Source organism: Macrobrachium rosenbergii, chromosome 43 (assembly GCF_040412425.1).
Source record: "Macrobrachium rosenbergii isolate ZJJX-2024 chromosome 43, ASM4041242v1, whole genome shotgun sequence".
Lineage (NCBI taxonomy): Eukaryota > Metazoa > Arthropoda > Malacostraca > Decapoda > Palaemonidae > Macrobrachium > Macrobrachium rosenbergii.
Genome location: NC_089783.1, coordinates 10,585,049 through 10,591,781, shown reverse-complemented (window position 1 = coordinate 10,591,781; position 6,733 = coordinate 10,585,049).

The following is a 6,733-nucleotide window of genomic DNA, read 5'->3' as shown; positions in this document are numbered from 1 at the left end:
GCATCTTTCGAGATAACCACAATGACCTCTAAACTTCTCTATTTCCCAATATTATGGATACACTTTGCACTGAGAACCTTTAAATCCTAATGGACAATTATATGAATTCTTCCCATTCAAACCTACGGTGGTCAGGCAATTGAGGTTATTGTTTATCCTTCAATAGTAATCCCTATCCTTCAAATTTAGGCTGACTTAGCATAGCTCTATTTGATCTCTATGGTTGTTTTCCTGGTTGTACAAAACAGTCTCATTTAACTTTCATTTTAAATCAGCATACTTTCTGCTGTAAACCTCATTGCTATTCACCGACATCTTACTGTAAAGCCTTTATGTAGGAAGTATCTTAACATCTTATTTTTCAGCTGTAGCAGGCAAGGAAAAAAAGATAAGCTGACACTCCTACAATTACACATAGAAACAGTTTACCTCTTTCTTAATTTGTAAGGTAAATCATTTTTGAAGAAGCTGGAAAGCAAGAGAGGCAAAGAAACTTATTTTTTCATTTTTTGTTCAATTGTACAGTGTTTTCTCTTTTGCGCTTCTAGAATAGTAGGATGTACAGCTACAGTGATGATCTGTAGGCATTACTAAAGGGTGTTTGCAAGTGTCCCTCCGGCCCCTAGCTGCATCCACAATTTGCTAATTATAGCTTTATAAAACCCTTGGAAGACCATAAACACAAAAAAAGTTTATGTAAATGGCCACATGCAAGTGGTCATTAAACCAATCGGCAATGTAATGATATCAGCCTGGGTTCAGGCAGATTCCTCTGGGAATCAGAAACACAGAAGAACAGCTACATTGGTAAACAGCACTGATAACACTCCTGGAAGTGACATAATTCCAGATAAGACTACTAACGAAGTACTGTCTCTCTAGGAATGAGTTAACACAAGTTTGAGTGTATTACATTAATCTACTCACGTCTTAGCAAGGGAAATGAGTTACATTATGCACTGTTTCAAGGACCACACACTGAATATGATAAGTTCACTGTTTAAGTCAAAGATACAAGGGATTTACTTGAGGTGTGAAATGCGAGAGATAATAAAAACGAGTCAGAGAAAAGTTCATTGGCTAGCCATTTCCCTCCCCTGGGCATACCATGTTTGCTTCCTGGTGATGCTTAAACACAAGATTCTGGGTGAAGAGATCTGAGGTTCTCTTGAGGGGCATCTGGGGCTAGGGTCACAATTTGTCAAGTGTGACTGGAAAGTTAGCACCCACCCTGTCAGAGGGTCACTCATCTGACAGACAGTGATTCACCTTAGAAAGATGCAGACTAACTGCTGATGTAGGGAGCTGGTTCCATATAAAGCTTTAGGAGGTTGCTTGGGGCTTGGCTCCAGGTGGTGTCACCAACTATGACTTGAGGAATAGAGAAATAGTCTCTGCCAGTAAAATGGGGAAAAACCAGTGGGAGGTTAATTAAATTTGAGGCTTAGTCTGGGGAGACATCACTGCCCCAACCCTTGACAAGGGTTGTGGGCCACTCCTAAACTCTGCACATTTGCTCCATCCTCTGTGGGTCTACCTCTGCCGCCACTGTCTCGTGATTTTCACCTTAAATACAAACAATCAGCAATCCAGTGTCATAGAAAACCCTATATATATATAATGTATATATGTGTGTGTGTATATAAATTTGCCTGAGGAGAGAGACAGTTTGGTCTCTGAAATATAGCATTTGTTTTCCACATTTTGGCATTTGTATGGTCTCCTTATATTTTATACATATATATATATATATATATATATATATATATATATATATATATATATATATATATATGTATACATATATATAAATGCATATATATGTATATATATAGATAGATGTAGATATATATGTATATATATACATATATATATGTATGTATATACATATATATATATATATATATATATATATATATATATCTATATCTATCTATATATACTTACATATATATATATATATATATATATATATATATATATATATATATATATATATATATATATATATGTATGAAATATAAGGAGCCTATACAAATGCCAAAATGTGAAAAATAAATGCTGTATTTCAGAGACCAAACTGTCTCTCTCCTCAGGCAAATAGTGAATGAGAAAAAGTTACAGAAAAGCGTATTTATACCAGAAGGTCCATATGTCAGCCATTACATCACTCCAGTTGACAATTTCACTTTAATCTTCTTAATCGTTGGTTGGAGGAAGATTTTATCTATAATAGCTGAATCCCACGCACATCTTGGTGTTTCTTTGTTTAATCAAAGCTGATTCCACCATCTGGCTTTTGAACCAACAATAGCTACTATAAATTATATGAGGCATATTCCAGTTTATTCTGTGATTATGGTTATTTATGTGGTTAAAAATAACTGAGCTCTGTTGTCCTTACCTAACTGAACATTTATGCTGTATTAATCTCCTGGGGAGTGATTTGCCTGTAAAGCCGATATAAGATTGCCACAATCGAGTCAAGGGATTTCGTAAACTCCTGTGTCTTTGGGGGCTGACTTTTGTTGGACGTTAATCAGTGATTTGGCTAAGGTATTTGGGTAGGTAAAAGCAAAAGGGTTAGAGTTTCCAAGTGTCTGCGTCAACGTCTCAATCCTGTCCAGGTGTGGGATTTTTATTTTGTTGTTGGGCGTCTCTCTGGTCTTGTTATGGCGGGCGGGGGGGGGGGGGGGGAATAGTGTTTGCTCTGTGGATAGCTTTTTCAGTTGTAGGGTCAGGGTAATTTAGAGATGACAGCTGCTTACGGATTAGTTCAGTTTCCTTTTCCAGGAAATCCAGGGAGCAAATCCATAAGGCTGTTAAGAATAAATTGCTGGCTACGTCAACCTTAATAGAGATGTCATGATAGCTATAAAAATGGATGTATGATAGAGAGAAAGTTGGTTTTCTGTATATGATAAATTTGTATTCTGTCATAGCTCTAATTATTAAAATGTCAAGAAGGGAATTTTGTTGTCTGTTTCCCATTAACTTTAAATTTGATGCTTGGCACTAATGCATTTAATTTTAAAAGAAATTCATTGAAATTGTCCCACTTATTATCCCAAAATGTTAAGATATCATCTACATATCTCATCCATAGCATGTCTTTAGGTTTTATTGCATTTATTGTTACAGTTTCAAAATATTCCATGTATAGATTGGCTAAAACAGGACTTAAAGGGCTGCCCATGCTGCACCCGAATTTTTGTTTATAGAATGATTCCCCGAATGAAAAGATGTTATTTGATACACACAATTCAACTAACTTTATTATTTTATCTTGGGCTAGTGGGAAATTATCTGAATACGGGCTAATTTTTCCCTCAGAACTGTAGAACGTCCTATAATGGTAGTTTTGTGAATTGGGAATCTACATCTAAACTTAAAAGTTTTAGGTTGTGAAGTGGCATATGCTTCTTTGAATTTGTGACAGAAATATTCAGAATGTTTAATGTGACTGGGAGAATATGTGCCTAAGAAATAGGATAGGAGGCCGGCTAAATGCTTAGAAATTTTTATAACTGAAAGCTCCGGCACATGAGATTTTTCGTTGTCATAAGTGTTAGTGTCGCTAAGGAGTTGGTTGATTTTGTCGAGGTAAATACTTATGACAAATTAACGAAAAATCCCCTCCAAAACGTCCAACAGAATTTTTCAGAAAATGAAGATTAATTGGCAAAGCCAAAAAGAGCACTGAACTACTGGAGAAATTTAGTCATTAACCCAAAACCACCTTACTTTTATGGCCTTCCCAAAACTCATAAAGATAATCTCCCATTCAGACCTATCATCTCATGTGCCGGAGCTTTCAATTATAACATTTCTAAGTGGTTAGCCGGCCTCCTTTAAACATTTTGAAGATTTCTGTCACATATTCAAAGAAGCACATATACCACTTCACAGCATAAAACTTTTAAGTTTAGATGTAGATTCCCTATTCACAAAAGTACCAGTACAGGACGTTCTACAGTGTTTGAGGGAAAAATTGGCCCCCTATTCAGATAATTTCCACTAGCCCTAGTTAAATATCAATCAATCAATTAATACTTTTATTTCAGCTCAGGGCCATGTACTGTACATGGCATATACACGCAATCTAGATACATAAGATAACATGATAAAAATCATATTCGGCAGTATCCACACAGTTGCTGAAGAAGTAGAATAAAAAAATAGAATTCATACTAACGGTAATGACAGTAATTATATGGAGAATAAAGGTAAAAAAAATAAATTAAAAATGATAACAATTAAAAATATAGATTGCAGGCGATTAATTTCCAGCTAGGTGGTGACAGAAGTCAGGTTCAGAAGGCTAAATACGAAAATTGAAAATTGCAAAACTGTACAATGATATTAATCACAGTAATAATAAAAAAAAGGAAAAATACCAATAATAACAAGAGACGTAGAAATAATAATAATAATAATAATAATAATAATAATAATAATAATAATAATAATAATGACGGAGTATGGATATAACACTTCATAAGTGCAAAAATAGAGAATAAGTCATTTAAGGAACACACGCCTCATTATCCCATCTTTCCCACAATTTAGATCGTCCTCTTGGCTCACTGCTTAGGATGCTTTGTATAAGCGAATTGCTGCTGTTTCTCAGTCGGGTGATCAGACTGGACATTGTTCGCCTCACAGTGATTTTCAAATTATCCAGGCGGTTTTTTATGAACATCTGCGTGATGGAGTGATACCGAGGAGTGTTTGTGAGGCGTCTCAGAATGTCATTGTGGACCACAGTGATATGTCTCATGGTCTCTCGGGTTTAGTTCATCCAAAGGGAACACCCATATATACTGTAGTAGTACGAGCGGAAGAGCAGCAGTTTCGTGTCTCGGTGACAGAAGGCAAACCTCCTTGCAACCATGTTGCCAGTTGCACATAGTTTACAACTCCTCTGTTCTATGTCTGCCATATCTTCTGGGTCGTCCGTGATAATGTGGCCCAAATACAAAAATTCATGCACGAATTCCAGACGATGATTTCCGAGGAATATCTGTGATTCTGCAATATGCTTAAGCGATCTCGGGAGCAGTGACATACACTGGGTCTTTGTTTTGTTGTATAGCATATCAAAATCCTCTGCATATTGGCGGCAGGTGTCGATGAGTCGCTGGAGACCTTGCACTGATGGGGAAATCAAAACCATATTGTCAGCGTAACAGGTTGTTTATTGTCGTTTCGTTGATAGTGCGTCCGATTGGGAGTGAGTTCAGTTTGACATTCAGGGCATCTAAGTACATGTCAAACAGGTATGGAGAGAGAATGCCCCCTTGCCGGAGCCCGTTTAGGGAGCCGAAGGTGTACGACAATACGTTACCCCATTTGACACAGAATTGCTATATGGAAAACCAACAACATAAAATGCCAATTAGATGCAGAGGTGTGCCTCCTTTGTGCAGCTTCAGGAAGAGCTTCAGGTAGTTAACTCTGTCAAATGCTTTTCTTACATCTACAAAACATAGGAAAACAGCAATTCTTTCAAGATGTAGATGTAGGTGTCGGTTGAGTCGTTTGCTTTAAAGCCGAACTGGTTGTCAGCAGTGTATAGAAAGGGGAGAAGTCTCACTAGAAGAATGGACTCGTATTTTCGACGCAATTTCAGTAATTGCAATTGAGTGATGACTGCCAGGGTCAGCTGCATCCTTTAGCTTGTTTTTTTATTAATGGTATTAAGTGAACCAAGACTAGGGATTCTGGAAGAAACTGGTGAATTATGCATGCATTGAATAGAGCAGCTAGCAAAATGTAAATTAACAGATGGCAGAATTTGAAAGCTTCAGCAGGTAGACCATTGCAGCCGGGCAATTTATTATTAGGTACAGTAGGTTGTTTATGGCAATGCTGAATTTACCTGGTGTTATACGATCAGTGAAATGAAACAATGTTATCAGTAATGAGGTTATCTACATCACTTCAGGAGTCTCGATCGTTTATGCAGTTCAGGATAGTGCTGAAGTGATTGCCCCACAATCTTGCGATAACCTCGTCACCGACGGCATCGCCTACTTTCAGTGAAAGCTTTTTAGTTTTGGGATTTAGGGATTGAATGTCTTTCCCAAGAGGAGGGTAATCACCAGATTCTAATTTTCTAGACATTGCATTAGCTCTTAGTTGGTTTTCATTCAGTCTGCAGTACTTAAGGGCAAGTGTGAACTGCACTCTCACCTGCCTCATTATCAGTGCAAAGTGTCCTTCCCTCGGGCTACCATTTTGCCTCCACAGTAAAAATATTTCTCGTGAATGTGTATATAGGTCTTTAACCAAGTCATTCCATCCAAGTATATTACGAGAGTTGCCTTAACAAGGTCTAAAGTTATCCCTGCCGGAGGCAAGCATAGTGGAAATTAATATCTGAATAGAATTCTTTCAGATATCTCCTGTGATGGTCATTTCTACATTTTGGGTTAGCGCACAGTAAGGCGTCTGCCGGTTGAACCACTGACCGCAGCCTGGTTTCCGTGGTTTCCCTAAAGGATCTGGTTTTCTGTTGGTTCTTGAAATCCCAGTTAACAGCAGGTGGGCGATCAGTTATGGGGTTCACGGTAGGGAGGGATGGGGTACTGAATGACACCTGTAAGGTAATGTGATCATAGCCTATTGCAAGATCGTAGCGAATGTTGCAGGTCACAATAGAATCGTGAAGTTGTGGGGACGTGATGCAGTGGTCCAGCCAGGAGGTTGTAATTGTGTCCGTTCTATTTTG